This window comes from Acartia tonsa, chromosome 14 (genome assembly GCF_053477335.1).
Source record: "Acartia tonsa isolate MP-2025a chromosome 14, ASM5347733v1, whole genome shotgun sequence".
Lineage (NCBI taxonomy): Eukaryota > Metazoa > Arthropoda > Copepoda > Calanoida > Acartiidae > Acartia > Acartia tonsa.
Window position 1 is genome coordinate 22242825 of NC_137273.1, and position 25307 is coordinate 22268131.

Below are 25307 nucleotides of genomic sequence, written 5' to 3' on the forward strand. Positions count from 1 at the left end.
TAAAAATGTGTTTGTCCCTAAAGAACATCCTGTATTTTACCAATTTTGTCACTTATTACAAACAGCTATCACTTTTGTTCGATAATATACGTTTTTTCAACTGTTAGATCTTTTGAGCTTCGCTTTAATGGATGCTTCCTTCCTTGTATATGGTATTAGCACTTTTGTAATAGTAATAAAAGTTTTAAATTAAGTTTTTTTGTTTGTTCTTTGTGATTTATAAAACAAGAAAATCTACTTAAATTTCAATCTTGAATTTTTAATAATGTTTTTTTTTTGGTTTTAAGTGAAGTTAAATTGTTCTAATTCTAAATGAAAAAAAAACTATATTACATGACGTTGCATCTTTAGTCTTTCTGAATACTAATTGTGTTCATATCCTATAATATAAAGTAGTTTTTTGTTTTTTGTCTGTCCCGAAGGATCTCGCTACCGCTGAACCGATATTGTTCTCCTTTACAGTGAAGCTTCTTATAGGTCCTGGGAAGGTTTTAAACTATTTTTGGGGAGGGTGTCTCCACCCCCCTCCCCCCCAAATTTTTGTTCACTCTTTTGAAACACAAATTTAAAATTGGGATTAAGTCGATTTTCCCCTCCTATTTTAAGTGCCCCTAGAGGCTTCTAGGGGGCGTAGCCGCTAGTATAAAATATAAAGGGGGAGGTAGGTTGTGCTAAAATTCCGTAAATGTGTGAGTTTTAAGAATTTAAAATAGAAGTGGAACTATAAATTTTGGCATGGCAGTTGCTTTCATGGGGTATAACGTGGATATGTACTATATTAGAGCAACTGCCATACAAAATTTAGAGTTCTGCTTCTATTCTAAGCCTTAAAACTCACACCTTTACGGAATTTTACAGCACAACCTACCTCCCCATTTATATATTCTTGATACAGTAAATAATACAAAAATAAACTGTTCAAAAACTATCTTTTTTTAAAAGCAAACATTTTCTATAATTAGGATTGGTCAGTCCATCATTAGATTCTTAACGGCTAGCTTTTATAGTTATTTTTTTGCAAATATAAATGTCCTATTGTTTCAACATTTATAACATTTTGATTTTAAAATACAATTTTGAACTTTTCTAATTAAGTCTTGAAGCTTCGCTTTTAAAAATTTCATAATGATATTATCATCATACGTCCAATATTCAAACAATTTGGCAGCAATTTATATTCATTTTCAATGAAACTTCATGAACTATTACTGCTCGTTATTCCATTTAGCTAAGCTTCACTTATATGGAGGTTTTTATTCTTGTTTTTCGCTCATGTTACATAAAAGTAAAAATGTAAATAAGGAAAATAAACTAAATAATATTTCGTAAAGATATTACATATTATGAAATATGAATTCACATATTTTGGTAATACTGAGCTACTTAGTGACTAAATCACTAATTTTGATAGACAATAACTGCTGATATGTTTTTTACCTATATGAATATTTCTTACGAAAACCCAAGGGCATCATCTGAGCTGGATCTTTAAATCATTTTAGTGGTGAGCCAGATCAGGGTGAGCCAACTTTCCACCAATGAGAGCATAGCATTTTATGAAATGCCGCGCTGTGATTGGCTGAAATTCGGCGCACAACTAAAATGATTTAAAGATCCAGCTCTGGTGTAGAATATGAGGCTAATTAACATTTAACCATTCAATAACAGGTAACCAACTCATTAATTGCACGACTTTTGTCAGGAAGTCCTAAGCGTTTATTATAATGAGTTGCGCCTGATTACAGGCCAATGCATTCACCATAAACTCATAGTTAGTGTCAAACATATCAGCAGTAGGTTCCATTTTTAACGTCTATAGCATAACGCGGTGTAGTCCAGACTCGAGCCCAAGCCGAGTGTTTACTCATAAATATAAATATTCTAGGGAGATACGGAAAGTGTCATGTGTGACGTCATAAAAATACCTCTAAATCATTTTCTTTTTTTAGAGGTTTCCTTTCCCACTTCTCCTCTCATCCTTCCCTTTTAGATGTATTTTTATGACGTCACATATGTGATATGACAATTTCCGTATCTACAAATTATAATTCTTGTATTTTCAGGGATGTGCTATATGGTTGGTGTCCAAAATGTCGAGAAAATTTTCCCACAGAGTACAAAAAAGTTTCCGCGTAAGTTTACTTAATGGATACAGAATACATGGATATTGTGACTAGGCAATTTTTGTCGTCAATTTAGGTTTCTACTATAGTCCTCAGATGTTGGTCAATACGTTCCTCCATGGTTAGGGATGGGGCAAAGTCAGAAAGGGGGTATTGGTATATAAGACAGCTGAGAGAAACATTTTATTAGAGTATGCGAGAATCTGTCATAATATCCACGAATTCTATATCCATTGTTTACTTAAACTTTAGATAGGCTACTCCAAAAGTAATTTTGTTAGTCGCTATTCCATTCATAGAGGTGAGGAAGGAAACATTCGACTGGAAATTACACTGGTACCCAAAGTTTTATTTGGGTACTTTTATTATATCATGATTAGTTTGTTTAAACTAGCATTTTCTAACAATTAGTGGCGCTGTCCCTAGCCCTCATTAATCTTAAGGGATAAGTCAATGTTCTATAATTTTAATTTACAAGTTTACCCCTCTGGTAGATTTAAAGATTGAGATGTTTGGCACCAACTCATGAAGACAAATTTATTACACTAGTCCTCAAAGTTTTAACATGGTTTCCCATTTGTTGGCTTAACAATTTTGGGGACAGGAATTAAATTTTTACTTGTTGGTTCATTTAGTTGATCGTCCAAACGTTGTAATTTACAGAAGGGATAGTTTTGTATAACATCATTTGGATACAGGAATAAAAATTTGGACAATATATTCATGCAGGGACAAGGGTATGATATTCTGACAAATAACTCTAAAGGTAAATTTACCCACAACCCCCTTCCCCTTCTCCTCCCCTTATTTCCCACCCCTCTTCACTTAAATGATAAAAACAAACTATATCACCAGATACATTATAAATTTTTGTGATTTTTTTTGTAGAATTGTTGGTTACCCCTGATATTCATGTACCTGCTAATTAACATTTATTTTTTATTGGTCGAAAAGATAGGACAACTTACTTTGTACACCTCTATAATTCTCCCAATAATTTAAAGCTAAAAAATAATCAAAAAGAGAGAGTACATTGAACTGTAAATTACGCTGGTACCTAAAGTTGGCAAAATCTTTTTTTATTAAATTTTGATTGGTTTGTTTTGAACTTGTAGTGTCTAAACTTTTCAACTTATAATTTTGATCCATAGAATTGATGACTTAGTATAAAATCATTGGAAATGTATATCAATTTATCATCCATTGTCAAATCCTTTGAGAAACCTGATTTATAAAACCATACTCATTAATTTACTCCGTACTGAAAGATGAAAAGAAATTGTAAGTAACTTTAAAACCTAATTATGGTTTGTCTAAATATAAGTTACAAGGATTACAACATCAATAATGGCGTAGCTCATTTTATACAAAATACCAAGCTAATTATAGTATATCTTAATAAGTAACAGGATATTTGTGTGTGTGTGTGTGTGTGTGTCTGTCTGTCAGTACCGCAAAACCGATATGCTTCTTCTTTACAGGGTAGCTTCTCATAGGTTCTGGGAAGGTTTACAACTATTTTGGGGAAAAGTATCCCTCTCCTCAGGCCCCCCTATTAAAATAATAAACTGATGAACGGCTTGCAATCTTAAAAACTGTCTGAAAAAATCAAATTTATCAACAGCAACCTTCAGTAGTAGATAAATCTTTACAAAAAATTCAGCTGGTTATAACAGCAACAGTAATGGGCTGTTTATTTCACTAATCCCCATAATTTTATAAAAATGTTTTCTTACTCGTTGGCTTAACAACTTTGGGGACTTTAGTGGATTTTTAATTGGTTGTATAATCAAGTTGAGTGTTCAAACGTTTTAACCACTAATTATAATCTACTGAAGGGGCATTTTTTGTATTGGGGATGTACATCAATTCATCGGCCATTTTCATATTCCTTAATACTAAAGGAGGATGTAAAAGTCCCAAAAGTTGATGAAAACAAAATATTTGTTTAAAGATTTACTTTACATTACTGTTATCTGTTGGTTATCATTAGCTAACATAATTATCTTTGTAAGTTTGTTTTGAAATGAATTTCTATTTGAAATGTAATATTCAAAATATTATTCATTAAATTGAGTTAAAATATATGGATATATTGCCAGTCGCAGTTTAGGTTGCTAATATGGACCTCAATTATTAGTCATTTCATTCAGTTAGTATGAGAGGAGGGGTTATGAGGTATAGTGGGAGGATAAGAGGTATTGTTATTTTAACCATCTGCGAGTATCACTTTATTAGAGTCCATGAAAATCTGGTGTAACATCCAAGTCATTATAAATCGATTATACATTCTCGTTTTATAAGGATTATCTACAAATACCCAGAGAGGGAGGACAATGAGCTGTTTATTACACTAGTCCCCAAAGTTTTATAATAACGTTTTCTTATTCGTTAGTTTAGCAATTCTTGAACTTCCCACTTAGAAAGTCTATTAGGCCTAATTGCAAAGAAGCAAACTTTGGGGACTTTCATTGAATTTTGTTTGGTTAGTTCATTAAATTGAGTGTTCAAATATTTTAACCACTAAAGAAGGGGTGAATTACTGTATCATTATTGGGGATTACATCAATTTATTGGTTATTGTCTTATACCTTTAGATCACTGAATTTACTGTCTTATGTCCCATCTGTATCATATCAAATTAAATGACTTGAAAAATTTCTACAAAATGAAACAATTACAAGACTGTACTTTAAAGCATGGAGGAAGGGGACATTGGGCTATTTATTACACTAGTCCTCAAAGTTATATGATAACGTTTTCTTATCCGTTGGCCCAAGAACTTTGGGAACTTGATTTTTATTTGTTGTCTCATTAAATTTGATGTCCAAACGTTTCAACCACTAGTTAAAGGAATTATTGTACAATCATTGGGGATGTACACCTATCTTTTGGCCAGGTATCATCACTTTAGATACCTGACTTTTAAAATGTATTAACCCTTAACAGTCGGGCCCCTTGCTGCACCTTAAACCTTAATCGGTCGGGGGGGGGGGGGGGCGTTCAACGCCACCCCCCCCCCTATTATCTCAGTTCCATTAGAGCTAGAGGGCTAAATTTTTTTTGTGCAAGTCCCCTGTTTGATAATGAATTTCCGACCTAAAGTAAGTCAAAGTCAATTTTCACTTCCTTCACCCTTTTAATTAATAACCTTTGTTTTTAGGTCCTTTTTTACTTAAAAATTTCAAACGGCTGTAATTTTCTTATTTTTGAAGCTAGAAGAACAATTTTTTTTGCAGAAAATGTTTATCTTTATGTAAATTTTATGTTATGTATAAATAAAAAAATATAAATTTGAGCGGCCTCAGCTGTACTTTGCAGCTGCCAGCCGCCGCAGTCGGCGGTCGGCGGGAAAACGGCGGCGGATCTTTATAAAGTTTTAATACGTACACATGTAAGAAAAGCATAAGTTTAAAATTTGACGTCTCTAAGTCAAAAATTGCGGCCACAGGAGCCTTATAAAGATTTCTTGAGACCTGGAGGATCAGGACCTGCAGGATCATACCTGGAACTTAAAATTGACTTGAACACCTGTATTTGATATGAGAATGTACTACTAGGGGATATTTTAGTATTTTGGTAAGATAAAATGCTTTGTTTAAGTCAAAAATAATTTTGCTGTTTACCTGTATGACCCTGCCAGGTTTGCTGGCATCCTGTGCCCGCCAGGATGGAGATATTCAAAAAATCCCAACTCTCAGTTATGTGTCAAACCCATACTTAACAGTCACGCAGTTTGGGCTCTTTTTCTTACACACACAGAAAATGAAAAAAAAACGGAGGGGGGGGGGGCATTGAACGCCCCCCCCCCCACCGACCGTTAAGGGTTAATATAAAATAGTTAAGAAAAAAACATTATTCTAAAATTTTTCTCAGGAAGTGAGGAGACATCGGACAGTAAATTTTGCTTGTCCCCAAAGTATTGTAAGCATGTTATCTCATGTAAAAAAACATTTAGCAGGGAGTAAGGGAGGGAACAATGGATCGAATATTCAATTTTGAAGAGTCTTAGACTTTGGGTTCTGGCTTAAAGGGAATGTGCACGGATTCAGCAGGTTCTGACTGACTTTGGGTACTAGCGCATCAATTCCCCGCTAACTAGCTGAGTTAGTTTTGAATATCTTGTCTAATTTTTTTAACCAATAACTTTAAACTGCAGAATTTAATTTCTCGTATACATTCGAATCTGGTGGATAGGAACCGGTTCTCATCCATACGAAAAAACTATGTCTAGCATCGTATTATATCCAGCTTTCTACGAATATAAAAATGTACAATCATAAGATTAAAACCAGTTTTTCTAGCCCGTGCCTTCTTATAATTGTACATTATATATCCGCGGAAAGCTGTCTATAATACGATGCGAGAAATAACTATTATCATAATTGGGGGATTACTACAATATATCGTCTATTGTCTTACCCCTTAACCGATATCGAATTCAAAAAGAAGGATCTCACTAACCGCTCAACCGATATTGTTTTCCTTTACAGTGAAGACTTTTATACGTCCTGACATGGTTTTAGTTTTACTTTTATAAATTAGTATTGGTATGGTTTTAGGTTAATTTTCTGCCCTTCCATATCCCTTCGAATATAGAGCCCCTACACGTTAGGGGCACAGCTGCTAGTATATACTAGATATGTAATTTTCATCTGAGAAAAAAACTATAGATTGGATGTAGCATACAATATAATCTAATTTTTATATTAAGAGAGAGAGAGAGTTAGAAATAGTTATGAATGTGAGGCAGGGAGGAAGGGAGGGGACATTAGAATCCAAATTATACTGGTCCCCAAAGTTTCTAAACACGCACTATTATTCGTTGACGTATAAACTTTGAGGGCTTAAATCTTATAAAATCTTGATTTGGCAGAACAAAGGGGTAATTTTATTTATAATGAGTAAATATCGTTTTTTTCTAAATAGTCTTATCCCTTAATATTCCTGAGTGGAAGGACAGTACAGAATAATATTTATTGTTATAGCTGAAAGCTACTCAACAAATTAATTGGAGTTATCCTTCAAAGGTATTGTTGAGCCTAACTAACTCCACCCTCTATTTTTTTTTTTTTTTTGGGGGGGGGGGGGAGTTTTTCGTTTGATCGGGTTATATTGGGTAACCCGCAGGGTTATGACCCCCTCAAGTGGTAAGAATAGAATTTATTTAAAATAAAAGGGAGGGAATTTCTGTGCTCCACTGGGCAATTTAAGAGAAACCACCAAATTTTCAAACGTTAAAAAAATAAGTGTTTTTTAAAGTTTAAAAATCAATAAGGGGAGAGGGGGGGTTGATATTCGCTCTAAACAAATGGAGGGATATTTTCGTATGAACTTATTGATCAGAATGTACAAATTTTCAATTCCTAACCAGAGGTGAATTCTTAATAAAAACTTTTGCCCCATTAAAATCAGTTTGCCCCACTAAAATTTTAGTGAGGCAAAATTATCCCCTCTAAATTTTTAGTTTGCCTCACTGATTTCAGTGGGACAAACTGATTTTAGTGGGTCAAAAGTTTTTTAAGAATTCACCTCAGGACTTTCATGTGCATTTCAATGTAAGGTGTACATAACGGGGGATAAGGATATGAAGAAAAAAAATTTAAGGGGTTTATTTCTAAATTAAGGTTGCATGGAAAGGTCTAGAACTCGAAGCGAAACCAAGCTCCTCCTAGAGGTCAACATTACTCAAAAATTTGCATTAAAAACTGTGGGGCTATTCAAATCCCTGAAAATAACTGCATTTTATTGAAAACAGTCTCCGTCAAAGTGTCTAGTCGAGCCAAAACCATTTAAAATTTCAAAGGAAGGTTTATTTTAATGAATGGGGGAAGAGGGGTGTTCCTGTGCTCGCTAGCAACTTTGAGTAAAAGTACCATTTTATTTCAGCATTTAAAACTGTACATTTCAAATTGAATTTTAGAATTAGTTACAGGAAAAGATCAAACAACATTTTTTAAATGAATTTTTAAATTTATTTCTTTTTTTGTAATTTCTAATGTAACTAAAACTAACACAAATATTTCCTTGCGTATTTCTAACTATTCATAAAAGAATATTATCAAGGATGGAAGTACTGTAAAAAAAAACAGGAACCTTAAACTTTCATGAGTTGGCCTAAAAACTTTGGGTACTTAAAATCATAAATGGTTCAAACTATCTTTCAATGTGTAGCTGTGTTTAGTGCCCTAGGAAAATGGGGAAAGATGTCACTGCTTTTGGCATACCTCTCTATTGACGTCATAGTAGAGGGAAAGAAAAAGAGAAGGGGGAAAGAAACATCCTAGAAAAGAGACGGGGTATGGGGTATTTCCTAACGTCATTAGAATAGGTAGGCCAAAAGCAATGACATCTATCCCCATTTTGCTAGGGCACTAAACACAGCTTCTTCTATGTCCAAACTAACACCAACTATCAAATATTTATGTTAAATTTAACTTAAATTGGGGGTTGAACATCAATTTATTTTCCTTGTCTTATCTCTTAAGCCAAATATAAGGGCATGACAAAAATCTCCAGGTTTTAACTAGCCTCTCTTTAATTGTCTGTCTGTCCGTCTGTTTATCAATCCGTCGGTTCATTAGTCAATGATGGGAAAGGTCATTTTCTTGGCTGCTATGATTGCTGATTCTTTTGTGACAATACATCATACCAAAAAGCTTTCAGCATAATATATCTATTAACAACCACTATATAACTAACTTTTGTTGTTGTCATCCTTGTTAAAATTATAAGTTTAAGAGTGATTAAAAACAAATTTTCAATTTTTTCAAAAATTTTTTCTTTTTCTTTAGAACTCAATGTACGTACTGTGGCGGTGATGTAGAGCATGTTTTTCCCACAGGTAAAGAAAATTTCAGGAATCTAAAGGGATAAGCCATTGGACGATAAATTGATGAACATTCCCTATGATGATACACAAGATTACCCCTTCTGTAGATTACAATTAGTGATTAATAAGTTTAGACACCTAACTTAATTAATCCACTTATCAAAATTAAATCAAAGTTGTTAAGCCAACGAATAAGATAACTTGGTTATACAATTTTGATGAAGTGTTCGACGAAGCCCATTTTGTTCCGAATTTGTATCACTTCCTGAAAAAGGGAAGGGGGAAAGAAAAAAAAGGGAAGGGGGGAAGAAAAAAGAGATGAGAGAAAAGGGGGTTTTCCCCATCTCTTTTGAAGAGATTTTCTTCCCCCCTTCCTTTTTTCGGGAAAGAAAAATATGACGTAACTGGAGTCGCACTTTTCAAAAGTGATATAAATTCGGAACAAAATGGGCTTCGTCAATTGTTTAATAAACAATTTACCAATATCCTATATCTCTCTACTAATATTTACAGAAATTAGTGCCACTTTAACTAAATAAGAATCTTTGAAATAATATTGGTGGTTTATTCGTCCGAGGTAATCTGCTATGTACGATATATTTCTACTGCTGCTATGTCAGAAGTGTGACATAAATATTAAGTGTTATGTGAAGTTTGAGAGGAAGGGGGTTGCAATTATTTTGATCAAAAAAGGCTAATTTTGTTTATCATACTTAGGAGTTACACTATTTATCTTCCATTGTCTTATCATATAAAATCCATTATGTATATATAAGTATATCCATTATGAACAGTTTCTATTGCATAATAGTAGTATGTCAATTTAAAGGTTCTAGGACAAACGCAGGAGTCCCAAACGTCGGAGTGGACAAACGCAGGAGTGTTAAAATATTAATTTTATTAATTATTTCTATACAGATTAGGTTAGGTTAAGATATGAATGAACAAATAAGCCCCCCGCAGTGGTTAGGCATTTAAAAACCCAATAAGATGGTCTAAAATAGGTTAGGTTAGGTTAAGTATTCACTCCGACGTTTGTCCACTCCGACGTTTGGGACTCCCGCGTTTGTCGTATGACCAATTTAAAGTAATTCTATTTTTTCTTACATTAATCTATCTTTGTGTTTAGGGTCAAAAAAATATTTTCATATCTCTAAATATTCTAAGTGTATAGATACATATATTGATTAATATCGTAATCTAATAAGAAAATAATAATAATGTAACGTCCAACAATGAGATACATATGTACATCAAGAAGGAAGGGGACATAGGGCTGTTTTCTACAATCTACACTTGACTTCAAAGTTTTCTTCTTCGTTGGCTTAACAAATTTTGAGAACTTTTATTGAATTTTGAATTGTTGTTTTATGGAATTGAGTGTCCACAATTTCAACCACTAATTTTATCTACAGATCGGGATAATTTTGTGTATCATCATTGGGATTGTACAGCAATTTACTGGCCATTGTCTTATCCCTTAAGATCCCTGTAATTTTCATAAATTTTCAAAAGTATTGCTTTTCTAGAGTCGGAACATTCGTATGTCTGTCCGTAACAGACAATACTGGTTGTTAGGACAATATCTGTAATACAAATTATAACTATGTCCGCCTGTCCGCCGTCTGTCCAGATGTAGATTATGGTATCACTAACCTCTGGGCCGATTGGGCTCTGATTTTCAGATTATATACCTAACGGTCACATAAATGTTATAGGATATTTATTTAGGGGATACATGCTTTGGCCTGTAAACAGGCGAAACGCATTACCATGCAAAAACAAAGCTTGTGCGATTTAAGGGTTGGTTGTTTGTTGGGTATTACCTGACATGAATACCCCTGGTATTTGGACAGAAAAGTAGTCATTTCGTCCCATGGTTGTTGAGCCTGAAGTTAAAGTTTCATGAACAGCAGCCTGGCCGCGCCCCTAGAGGTTATATTTTAAAGCATCCTAAAATAAATTGACTTAATATATTTATTTCTTCTGAGTAACACAAATAGTGTATCTTAGAAAGAGCCGTTCTTGGGAGCTTAAACACTGAGAAAAAATACACGTTTCTGTTTAGCCCACATTCTCTAACTTAATGAGTGCAAAGTACGTACTAGGAACTCACTCTTATGGAAATTTATTAGAACAGGGGAAAAATAGATGTACTTCCCTAGGTGTTCAATCATCTTTTCAGACATATATCAAAAACGGGGGGAGGTCAAATTTTGACAAAATTATTTTACCAAATAAAGCTTGACCCAGAGACATTAAACTGGTTCTAGAAGACTTATTATATGGAATGAATACAGAAAAAAACCTAAACTAAAATAACCTGTTAAAAGCTAATGTGAAAAGAGGACGAAACCCGCTACTTCTTTCCATAACCATTTTTAAATTAACCTTATGGTCTTATTGTTTCTTTACTATGCCACTATAAGTAGGAAATTGTCCATCTATGCTTCCTATATTCATTGGAGGAAGAGATAGCAAGCATTAGAAACACAGGGATAGGTGTATTGAAGATTAGAATATTTCTACCATTTTAACAAAATTAATATTGTGTATATAGCTTTAAATAAACAAGGATGACAACATCCATAAAAGCGAAGCACAGAAACGGTAGGACAAACGGACATTAACACTTACATAGTGTCAGAACTGAATAATCAGAATATAAATGTATAAGAATCAAAGCAAAATTGTATGTAAATTTGTTAGGACAATTCTAAGATGCCTAAATTAACGAAAAAAGCTATCCGTTTCTGACGGACGGACGTACGGACGAACCTACCCTAATTATAGAAAAGCTTCGCTTTTAACAAGGATGACAATATTCAGATGTAAAAATAATTAGATGAATATAAAAAGGTTAAATGCTCATATTGATTGATAAAGTGTTTTACAGAGTATATTTTATTGGTAGCAAAATAATTACAAATAAATAGTCTTCTATTTTTCTATCTCGAACAGCAGGAGGGAAAAACTTTTTCGATAGAAATTTGAAGTTATCTAGCTTAAAGTACCAAGAAAGTTTCAGTGCATATGGTATTGGCCATCAATTTTTTCATAGAAGCCGAAAAAATTATATCCAAAGTGACAAACGGACTGTATAATTTTTTTATTTACTGTTTCGTTTATCCCGGAATATTTCTAAATCTTTCTCCACTTAAATTTGGTTGGCTGAACCCAACACAAAGCAATTAAACATTGGAGAGGGAATTAAACAACAAAATTAGCTTTAGCAATTTTTTGTTGTTGACATTGACAACTAATAGCCAAAAATTATGAATGCATTTTATTGAAATGCATAGGAATTACAATATCTATGATAGTTATTTATCGCATCGTATTTTAAACAGCTTTCCGCAGATATAAAAATGTGCAATTATAAAATTAAAACCAGATTTTTTAGCCATGAGGTACGGACTAGAAAAACTTGTTTTGATCATATTATATTAGTAGAAACATGGATATAATACGATGCCATACATAATCCATACATACAAATTTTACCCAAAAATCAAATAATTTAATGATCCAGCTATTTTTGAGACATTTGGTAAAACACACACAGTCGATTACTTTAAGAGGAAATTAAAGTACGTTATGAATATTATTTTTTTTCGTAGAAATGCCAACAACATTTTTATGAATTTCGGATGGTGTGAAAAAATAGTCTGTCGGGATAATGGATGTAGCATATACATGGATATAATGACAGGGGATAAATTGTCGTCAATTTAGCTTGATAACATGGAACTCATTTATTGGTAAGTTTGCTCATCCAGTAGAAGGGGTTGGGACGAGTAAAAGGGGTGGAAGGGGGAGGGGTCGTTCTTTTAGCCCGCTGCGTTTTTCACTTTATTACGGACATGAAATTCTGGTGTAAGATCCAAGTAATAATATATCCATTGCCCTGATGAAAAGGTTCTCAAAATTTTAAAGGATAATTAATTCAACGTTCTTGCATTGCAGCAAAAAAAGATACCAGAAAATGATTTTTCTTAATAAAAACTTCATATAAGCCTTTATTATTTTCTAGATTTTTTTGTTTGTTCGCTAAGACAAATCATTGAACCATTTGTATAATACTTTTCTTAGGATGCCTAATACCTTTACTCTATGTTAATATAAGAATCAGGTATTGGAATGGTTTTAGGCTATTTTATGCTTCCTACTATACCCTTATAATACTGTACCCCTGAATACTTTTTATTGTATTTTGTATGAAATACTATAAGCTCATACTTATAGGGATCTTCACAAAAAAATCAGCATATGCGGCTGCTCTATATACTTGCAACAATGCTAGAACACTAATTAAAGATAATGATCATTCTGATTTTCCAAGAATAATATATAGTTATATAAGAACAAATTATTAATGAATGTATGTAATATATATAACTTAGATACACACTAAATAAGCCAAAAGAAAAACAGTGGAGGCTTTATTTTAGTACAAAATTATCCTCCTATTATATAAAGTATTATCCATAATACAAAGTAGAACGATGTCTGTCTGTCTGTTTGTTTGTTTGTTTGTACCGAAGGATCTAGCTAACCTCTGTACAGATCGGGTTCTCCTTAACAGGGTAGCTTCTCATAGGTCTCGGGAAGATTTATAACTATTTTTGTTTTTTAAACATTTTATTAATAGAATGTAATTGTTTCACTACTGAATAGATCATTAGTTCCAATTAAGATTTATGAAATAAGAGTTAAAAAAGTATATGTCTTAGCATTTGAATCCTTTAAAATATAAAGTATTAATTTTTTATACGGAGTCAGTTATAAATAGTCACATCTCTTAAGATAAAGCTTTTGATTGTGTAAATTATATCATGTAATCATTTCTTCTTGGCATTATCCTCTTTTTTCAAAATTTACACCACCCCCAGAACGAATTTTTTTTACAATTTGGTTAATATAACTAGGGGGTCGAGCTATGAATAGTTGAATTTCTTAGGAGAACAAAAATTTCGTATATCTATAATACAAAGTAGCTTGATGTCTGTCCGTCCGTCCGTCCGTCCGTCCGTCCGTCTGTCTGTCCGTCTGTCTGTCCGTCCGTCTGAAGCTTAAGATCTCGGTAACCACTGAACCGATTGGATTCTTCTCTTCAGGGTATATACCTATCGGTCCTGTGGTGGTTTTAAGCTATTTTCTTGGGGGGTGGGACACCCCCAACCCCCCAAAAAATGAAAATTTACCTCCCCCCCCAAAAAAATAATTTTCTTGAGAACACATTAGACTATCAGCAGCACCAGTAGTAATTTTCTTGAGAACACATTAACTATTTTTATTACGAATTTTGCGAATTCGTTATTTAAACTAGAAAATGTTTTCCTGCTGGGTAGGTGCGAAAATTTGCGATCCGTTCTGCTGGGTAAGTAATAGAAGATGTAATTATACCTCTTGGGGCAAAGCCCCTAGAGGCTAGGGGCGAAGCCGCTAGTATTAATATAAGTAAACAAAAGAGGGCTGATTTGTTTGTATATCTTTTTAAGTTTGAGGGATTATGGGGGCTAGATTGACCATCTAGATATACTATATCTATTTATTAATGCATCTTATCTGTCTACTAATTAGAAATACAGTTATTACATATTATTATCATAGCTAATAATAAAAAAAAAATTTCTATCCGTCTGTACACCTTAAATGTTTAGAGGAACACGGTTTGACAACTTTAAAGTAACATGAATGATTTAAAAAAGATATTCCTCATCAATTTTATAATTATTTTGTTCATTGTTATGATCCTAACTAGCGGCTACGCCCCTAGAGGCAACTAGGAGCACTTGAAGGGGAGGAGGTGTTGATTTCGACAACGCATTTTTATTTTAGATTTAAAAAGATAAAGTAGAATTTTTTTTGGTGGGGGTGGTTTTTTTGGGTGCGATTTCTCTGAGGGTGGTGGGGTTCCCATCTCAAAATAGTTACAAACCTTCCCCGGACCTATGAGAAGCTACCATGTAAAGGAGAATCATAATGTTCAGCGGTTAGTGAGAAACAGACAAACACACAGACAGACAGACATCCTGTTACTTTATTAGAATCGTAATAGCCAAAAATTTTTGTTGACATTTTTATATCTATATTCCCTAAAATAAATTCCTCAGAACGACCTGAAATTTTTATTTAATACTAGATTATATCACAATAAAAATTCATACAAAAAACATCAAAGACATAGGTAAGATATATGGAAAATTAAAAATAAATCTACTTGTGCCTTCATCTATAGACAAAATCCCTAATAACGACGGTAAATTTATTTTTGATACTCTATATCTTAACTTTAAAGTGTTTATCAGCCTTTCTCGCAAAAGGTTGAATATTTAAGCATAAGAAAAATGCGCTAAAACAATTTTTAGATGTTGACACCTAAGTTTTGAATTTTAGATTTTACTGTACTTTTTAAATAAAAACTGATATATATTTTTGTGATGTTCTATTAATTGCATTAAAAAACGAAGAAAATAAGCCATTAATCATTAAATTCTGATAACTATAAGTGGGGTAAAATTGCTTTCAAAAAAGTTCTCATAAAAAAAACACACTGTATATATCCTATTATATAAAGTAGTAAGCTTTTTTTTGTTTGTAGTGAAGGATCTCGCTAAACGCTGAACCGATATGGTTCTCCTTTAAAGTAGGGCATCTTATATATCGTCAGATGGTTTTGAGATTAAGTTTGGGATGGTTTTAGGCTATTTTCTGCACCTTTCATATATCTTTGAGTATAGAGCCCCTAGATGCTAGGGGCGCACCTGCTAGTCTATAATACAAAGTAGAACGATGTCTGTTTGTTTGTTTGTCTGTCTATCTGTTTGTCTGTCTGTTTGTAGCGAAGGATCTTGCTAACCACTGAACCGATCGGGTTCTCCTGAACAGGGTAGCTTCTCATAGGTCCCGGGAAGGGTTATAACTATTTTGGGGGAGGGTAACACTACCCTCCAAAGAGAAATCACAAAAATCGAATTTAGAAAATATATTTCAAGAGACTTCAACGCAACATAGAAAAATCTGAAAAAATTGTTAACATGTATAATATCATTTGAAAAAACATTTAAAGTGCCACATTTAATAGTGATAAATAAATATTCTGTAGATTAAAATTATCGGTTCAAACGTTTGGATATTCAACTTATTCAACCTAATAGTTAAAATTCAATAGTAATCCCAAACCAATAAGAAAACATTATTTTAAAGCTTTGGGGACTAGTATAATAAACAGCCCAATGTCCCCTCCCACCCTGCTAATCCCTAGACTACGAAACCAATAAATTACAACATTAATGATTCTATACATGGAAACTTGTTTTAACAAAAAAAATAATTGTGATATAATAAAGAATAAAAACAAGGAAATATAGAAAAAAAACAAGGATAACAAACTGCATTAAAGCAAAACACACCATATCAGATGGTCAGACAACCGAACATTAACAAATATAGAGTAACAACGCATTTAATCTTTAACATATCTTAAAAGTAAGAACAAAAATCCATACAAATATATTAAAGAAATTTAAAAAATACAGGATACAGTAAAAGAATTTGATTATAGAGATTCTTCCCTTGTAACATGAAACCTTAGATTTTTTTTTCTTTAAAAAGAGTTAAATCAATTATTATCAAGGACGTCCAACCTTTTTTTTTACCTTTTTTTACTGGTTTTGGTGAGAGTACCACCACCCTGGCAGCCTGCCAAGATAAATTGCACCCAGGAAAAAAAGATTTTGATATTTACAGAAATGTTTGACTGAATTGATTTATCTATTTTATGGCATCTAGGCAATTAATTTTGAATTTAAAATTTTTTTCTTAATAATTGGGAAAATTTTACACCCAGTGCATTGTTTGATCAAAAGGCCATTGCAAACTATGTATTTTTATCATGGTTCAGAACTGTTTTAATTTGGAACTATACAGTCTTTTGATTTTGGGCAGTGCAGTGGTAAAAAATCTTGGAAGTGGAAGTATTTACCCCCTAAAATTGTTTGCAGGGGGTAAATGGAAATGAAAAAAAATATTGAGGGTGCCTACGTCACCCCCCCCCCCTTGGACGTCCTTGATTATCATACCAACTATAAAATCAATAGGGCAAGTTTAACATGCATAATTTTAAGATAAGAACAATCCGTTACTGACGTACGTTCGGAAGAACATTCGAATCGAACCCAATTATAAAAAAGCTTTGCTTTTTAAAATAATATTAATATTTTTAAAAAATAAACATTAGCGTATGCGTATCATCAAACATCATATAAAAGTCAAACTCCCACTAATTACTGAATAATTTTCTTAGTATGATGTTGCATTAAAAATTTCTCTAGTGAAAAATTGGTAAATTAAAAAAAAATGTCTCATTATATCATCAATACTGTTAAAAATGAATTGGCTTGAACTAGGATTGTTATAGGGGAGCATCAAAGGAATCGTAACAATTTCAAAGATTCGTTCTAGTTAGAATAAACGTCCTAGTAAAAAGTACATATATAAAAAAGAGGACCTTTTTGCTATTGAGGCACCCTCAACCCCTTAAAATTGGAGTTTCTTAGGATTTAAAAGAAAATTAAGTAAATGGTGCTTGAAAATATCTAAACAACATCCATAAAAGCGAAGCTCTGAAACGGTAGGACAAGCGGACATTAACACTTGTATAATGTCAGAACTGAATAATCAGAATGTAAATGTAATAGAGTCAAAGCAAAATTGTAAGTAAATTAGTTGAAAAATTGCTTGCTACAGGATAATGTTTATGGACATACTTACATTTTTAGGACTTGATAATAGAGTTGCTTCGCTTATAATATTGTACTTTGTTGTCCCAGAAATCAGTATACCAAAAATCAGACCAATCGGATAATTATGTCACATGCAAATTTGTTGTTAAAAATGTAAAAAAAAATCAACATGTTTAAAATGGACGTACGGACATTCTGGTAATGATTATAGAGTTGCTACTCTTTCTAACTCGTACCTAACTTCTACAGAAATCACCATGCAAGTTTGAAATCGATAGGACAATTCTAACATGCCTAAATCAACGAAAAAAGCTAACCGTTACGGACGGACGGACCGACCCTAATTATAGAAAAGCTTCACTTTTAAAAATTATATGGATGTAAAAATCCAGTAATAGATGTATTTGACATGTGTTTAGATTAGGCTGATGTATTTTGCCAGTTATGGATGTTTTATTGACATTATAGATACAATGTTAGATGTAAGTTTGCCTGGGGTTATTGTCATTTATACAGCTAAAATTCAATTTGCCATAAATACACCCATTCATTGTGGCTAAAATACATCTTCTGTACTATTTTTGACGTTACACTGACTCTTGAAATATACTTCAAGCGACTGATACAGCACCAATAAGAAATATCTTAACGTTTAGTGTATCTCTTAACCAAACCTTACTTAATTAATATGCCTGTCTATGTAGTCATACAACCTACAGACAACCATCCCTTTGATTGCACGACCTTTGTCTGATAAAGCCTTACTGTACGTGGTAATCAGTTTTTAGGCCAGGACATCTATTACGCTCCTGACATAGCAGCAGTTGGAACCATTTTACCATCTTTAGTTTATAACCATTATAAAAACAATTACGTGCAAACAGAGGGCTTTTGTGAATGTTCTAATAGCAAACTAAAAGCTTCTGCCATACAAATTGTACATTTGTGATAAAACATATAAACATTATAAATGGTCTACTGATTTTTCCTTAATAATAATAATAATCAAATAGGGATTATTTATCTGAAGAAATGTTTATCATTGTGGAGACAAATTAAAGTATTTGTATGTTACTATACTAAAAATAATGAGGACGAGACATTGGGCTTGACATTATACTAGTGCCCAAAGTTTTATAATGACTTTACCCATTCGTTAGGTTAACAACTTTGGGGATTTTTTAAATTAAATTTTGATTGGCTGGGTAATTTAGTAGGGTATCCACAAGTTTTAACAACTAATTTCAATCTACAGATAGGGTAATTTTGTGTACCTTCATTGGGGATGTACGGCAATTTAAAGGCATTGTCTTATCCCTTCAGATCCCTGAAGAATATATGATTTTCTATATGAAAAACGGGAAGAAATGTTTAAATATACTTTCTAGTAATGAATATAATGTTGCTGTGCTTATTAATAGATTATACCTAATTATTATAGGAAGTCTGCATGTCGTAAATACACTACAAATAGAAGAGCTTTGCTGAATAAACGGAACATTTAATAATAATTATGTATGTATGATAAATGATCTTAAACATATTTTGTTATATCTTATTACCCCCAAAACAGACATAAATCTGCGGGGGGTTTCAGACTTATGACTTGTAACCCTGCGGGGCATTTTATAATCCCGACAAAACAATTACCCATTGTATTTTATTAGCGCAGCAACTTTATAATTAATATGTGTATGTCAGTTAATCAAAACGTCACAAAAACTAAGTGTAGACGGTGTTACTGTATAATTAGAGTAAAACACTAGAGGGAGAAAGGGTTAAATAACTGTATCTCCCCATCCCAATCGTCTTGTGCAACCTTCCTATTGGGTCATTGAAAATCAACCAATGGTATCGCTTATATTAACACAGCTAAGTAGCAGAAAATTATTTAGAAGCAGACGGAAGAGGTCTTTGAAAAATGAAGGGAGGTACTTGTCTGTATATACATCTATACTATAAGATCTGTCACTGTATATATAATCTAAACATTTTTTAGCAGCTAAGCTCTTCTCTAATTCGAAATAATTGTTAGTATGTAAAATCAATTAGGGAAACACAAATTTATTGGCTAATATCCAAGATAGACAGTTGGAATTTTTTTGTACCCTTTACCAATGAGTATCCAGCATATATTTTATTTGGTCCGTCAACCTGTCGGTCATGAAACAAAGAAGCAATTAATGTTTTATACAAAAGGGTTTTATGAGACCCCCATATTTATGCTTTTTTTTTTGTATATTGCTGTGCTACTTATGTTTTTTGTCCTTGTTATTTCTTTGGTATTATGTAGATTATATTATTATTGCGTGTTAATGACGAGCATGGCATGTCAACTGCCTATTATAGGGAAATAACGCGACTGACTTGCCATTTATTTGTAACTTTTTGCGGATTGTGATCATATTACTGCGGCTGTGGTCTGTTTAATAATGCGGCTGCAACATTATTATGTACAGTAAATATTTCTTAATGATTATGTTAAACAATTTGTTTAATATTTACATAATTATTCCAACTAACGTTTGCTTGGGTTTTCTATCATGCAAATAGTGTTCTTCCAAGAACTAGAATCACACAATTATTGAAAGAACGTTTTTGTAAAACATTGTCAAAAATTATGGGGGTGGGTTTTTTTTATAGAAGCTTTAGTAAAAACAGTCAATTATAATTTTTGTCTACTTTCTTGAACGGAAAACTGGATCCACTCCACTCTCCAACTTTTAGTTCATCACAAAAAAATGTGTTAGCTGTGAATATCATTATTTGCTGCGCTACTTTTAATATAATTGTTCTTGTATATTTATATAGTTAATGTGTCTTGTGTTGAAGTCCTTTAGCACTTTATTTTCTTTTCATTGCAATCATTTACAGAGAATAAATTAATAAACAAGAATATTTAGGTCCATGGTCCATGAGGTTCTATAATGAATCATAGTCAGGGATTTTAAGGGATAAGACAATGGACAATTAATGGATATACATCCCAAATGATAATAAACAAAATTATTCCATATGTAGATTCAAAATATTTGCTTAAAAGTTCGGACATTAATAGTTTATGATCAACCAATCATAATTTGATATAAGTACCAACAGTTTCTGACTTTCTGGTTTTGTATCAAACCGTTATTGTAAATACTTAAAAAAATTTTTTTTTTAATTTACAAGAGGGGTAATTAAAGAGCAGCTGCAATATTGAACATAATTGCTTGCAGGGATGGGGGTTGCATGGGCTGTTTTTTCACGCTAATCTCCAAAGTTTTTTATAATAACTTTGGGGATTTTTATCAAATTTTGGTTGGTTAATTAAGTTGAGTGTCTAAAAGTTTCAACATTTTAATTGTCATCAACAGATTGAGAAATTTTGTGCATCATTATTTGGGATGTGCATCAATTTATCGACAATTGTCTTATCCCTTTATATTCCTGTACTACTTGTATAATTTAATGAGGTGACATCATGTATTAAAATATATATTTTTCTCTCTCTAATTTGTTGATATGACCCACCAAAACTGCTGGACCATTAAAAATCCATATACTCTGTAGGTATATGTATATTCAACCTTTACAAATCCTATATGGCAACAAAACTATACAAACCTTAGTATTGCTGGTTAAAAATTATATTTATGTTCTACGTGAATATTTAATAGTGTACTTATAAATTTATAAATAAAAAGCTGTAATTTTAGTGAAGATTCGTATGAACGACCCACGCGCATCTACTCTACAACTAACTTTGTCCATCTTTCTGTTACAAATGTTATGAGAGTTAAGCACAATTATAGTTATGTCATAAAATCATACTAAAAAATCATGTATTGCAGCGCTTTGCAGTCAATTTTCAACGAATGATAAAGTAAGAATCATAGAATTAACCCCAGTTTTGTTAGCACGGGCCTTAAGCCCGTCGGGGCTAAGATAGCTGGTCTTAATTTTATATCCGCAGAAAGCTGTCAATAATATTATGTGATAAATAACTATTATATGCATACTTTTAATGTCTGAAAAAGCATAACTTGTAGTTAAAGTTGTAGCCGAATAACCATGAAACGAGTAGATAACTAAATTTGTGTTACTTTTTCAGTTGGTATTCTGATGGCATTTCTGTTGTTCCCAGTTGGGGTCATTGTTTGCTGTTGTATTAGGGTAAGATACTTTTCTCATAAATTTAGTTATAATTAGAAATGTTCTTCTGTCTGTCTGAAACGTTCTAGGTTCGTATTCGCGATAAAGGGCTAAAACTTCATGTCAATGTTTCCATCAATATTGAGCAAATTTAAGTATTTAACAGGCAGAGATACTGCTTTTGACAGATTTTTAGTCAGTTAAGTCTTTTACAACTGATTTCAATACGTCTATGGTGTCAGGGATGTAAGCAGTTGTAAACTTGGCAAACATAATAGGATGTATGAATATAAATGGATGTATTTTGAAATTTTAAATACATGTATGCCAGTGTTGGATGCATAAATGACAGGTTGTAAAAATAGCTGAATCCCGCTTAATTATAGTAAACAAACAAACCAAATAAGTAGTACAAAATAAAACTTTGATGTAAGATTATTTATTAATTATCCATTGTCCTATCCTTGAATCCCTGCTATTTACTATAGTTATTTATTGCATCGTATTATAGATTGCTTTCCGCGGATATGAAAATGTACAGTGATAAGATTAAAAAAACAAGTTTTGTTAGCCCTGAGAAGCTAACAAAACTGGACTTATACGACTGTAGGTTTTTATATTTGTAGAAAACTGAATATAATACGATACCATACATGATTCTTCATTATGGCTTAGAACCGGTTCTAATCTAGCGGATATTAATGGGTTTGGAAGCCATACTGGAAAGAATATTGTTGTTCAGGAGCAGAAGTGTGTTGTATGTGGCCGGGTTATTTTGTGATTCAATACTTTCAGGAATGGATATAAAACATCTGGATATTGTGACAGACCAATTTTTGCCGTCAATTTAGGTTGCTAATATAGTTCTAAGGTGGATTCTTTAAAAAAATTTGCCACACTAATCGGTTTGTGGGGCAAAATTGTTTTCGTGAAAAATCCTTCAAAATCACATAAAAAATCTACAAAAATTAAATAAAATCTTATGTTAATAACCCTTCTATGATTGTGTTTAATTTTTGTAGATTTTTAATGTAATTTTGGTGGATTTTTCACGAAAACAATTTTGCCCCACTAACCGATTAGTAGGGCAAATTTTTTTAAGAATCCACCTCTGGTCAATGTATTCCTCCGTAGTCAGGGAGGGGACAGGGTAAAGTCATAAGAGCGTTGGAAGGGTATTGGTATATTATGATTAGCCAGGGTATGCGAGACTCTGTCACAATATCCATGTATTCTATATCCATTATTTCAGGCCTTCCTTTCATATTCTACATACTGATAACAATTATATTATTCCAGAAATGGCATCGAAAACTTTGGGTACCTTAACTAAATCTTGATTGATTGGTTTAAAATAGCAGTTTTAACCAATAATTTAAATCTAAAAAGGCATATTTTTGTTTATCCTCCCCCCTGTAGCGTCCAATGTTTTATCCCTCAAAATTCCATTGTAATTATTAACGTTTGAAATGGGTAAATTAATGAAAGAAGTTTATTTTTTCCTTACTTTTTTTCCTCTTCAGAAGTAAAACTAATTTCATTTTTTTTTTGTTTATTACTAAGAATTAACTGTGATTTAAATTCTTATTCTTGTAGAATTTATATTTTATTTAACAAACTCTCTATTTTTTCAAAATATGTAATTTATTTTAAACGCAGATTATGTTCTACAAAGCCTGTTCTAAAAAGTATAGATTTTCTGGTTCCAGTGGACAAACGCAGGTGTGTTAAGATATTAATTTAATTAAGTATTTCTATACGGATTAGGTTAGGTTAAGTTATGGATGTACAAATAAGCCCCCCCGCAGGGATCAGGCATTTAAAAAACCTATATGATGGTCTAAAATAGGTTAGGTTAGGTTAAGTATTCACTCCGCCGTTTGGGACTCCTGCTTTTGACCTAGGACCTATTATCTCACTCCAATGCTATGTTGTTATGTTTGTAAGTAACTCTATGAGTTCTATTATCTATGCCTAAACAAGGAGAGCTCTTAAACGCCCCCTCAACTCCTTCATTTTTTTTGTAGAGAAGTAAATAACTAAATAATATCTTAATACCCCCCCCCCCCCGCTTGTTAAGGGTAATCGTTATTAAGGCTGAATTGGTAAAGGTTATATATTTATTACATAAATGCTTTCATTTTATGTCAACGCATTAAGACCGTCAGAATATTTTTTTAAATCAGCATTTTTTCATTTTACTGCGCGTGCCATGGCTGTATGATATCTTGTTTTTTTGGCCACTATCTAAAATCTTTCAAAATTTTGAAATGCTTTGAAAAATATGTGCTATATTGTAATTTTGTTTTATTATATGTACATAATAAGCTTTTTTATTAGCTGTTTAGAAATAACGCTTATATGTTAAAATATAATAAGATCAAATGATTAGAAAATGTAAATGTATATTGTAATAAGAAAAGAAATAAAATATTTTAAAAATCTGTGTTTTAATTAATGAAAATGTAAACTAGAATCATCTTGCGATTCTCACACTAAAAATGCAGCGCTACATTAATTACTTTTAATTAGAATCTAAAGATGTTGGGACTTATAAAAAAGCTTAAAAATTAGAGATTAAATACATACGATGAATTTGCACTGAAATATCAAAATTCAACCATTTTCATACATATTTTAACCATCTTTAAAAAAAATTTATCACATAAACTAGGTATCACCAAAACAGTAAAAATTGAAAATTCTCAAAAAACACATAATTTTGTAACTTTTTAAATGAAACATATAAAAAAATACTTTGATGTTGCAAATATTTGGTAGGATGGTAACTAGTGATGGGAATCCGGATCCGGAATCCGAATCCGGAATCCGCCCAATTTTCGGCCAATTTTGGAATCCAAATCCGGATCCGGAATCCGTTTTTTATAGCGGATTCCGGATTCTAAATTGGTAGGCTAAATTTAATTTAAATAGGTTAGAAAATACCAAGCACATTTTTAGGACATACGTAGCACTTAAATTTTTAAATTTACTAATGTGATGTAAATGTTTTAGTTATGCTGGAAGTCAACACTTTAAACAAATCAAGGCTTCAACCAAGTAACATAGTGATAAATTAACGAAAAAAGCTATATCTCTGTGACGGACGGCCTTTTAAAATACTGCTAGAATCCGGAATCCGCCGAAAATAAGAATCCGGAATCCGCAAGAATCCGTCACTTTTTTTTGACGGATTCCTTCAGAATCCGGAATCCGAATCCGGCCCAAAAATTCGACGGATTCCCATCCATAATGGTAACAATACTTTTTTCTATTCTCACTAAAATCAGTAAAAATCCAACTCTAACATCTAAAATATTTATTTATTCCTAAATTTCTGAGTGCGTGGGATCAAAATATGGGGTGAACTGAAATTAGTTTCCGAATGTGAACACATTTTCCTAGGTGTTTCCCAATCCTATCTCAATATTTGCTACTAGCTAAAAAACCTTCAAACTTCCAACAAAAAAA

General features: G+C 32.4%; 1 long non-coding RNA gene across 1 annotated transcript; it reads left to right on the forward strand.

The window, feature by feature from the left end:
* The first annotated feature begins 735 nt into the window (after positions 1 to 735).
* Positions 736 to 23899, forward strand: LOC145305368 (uncharacterized). Its single transcript, XR_013874580.1, has 6 exons — positions 736 to 755; positions 2064 to 2132; positions 8918 to 8967; positions 21796 to 21857; positions 22579 to 22625; positions 23083 to 23899. It is a non-coding gene; the product is annotated as an uncharacterized LOC145305368 (long non-coding RNA).
* The last annotated feature ends 1408 nt before the right edge of the window (positions 23900 to 25307 follow it).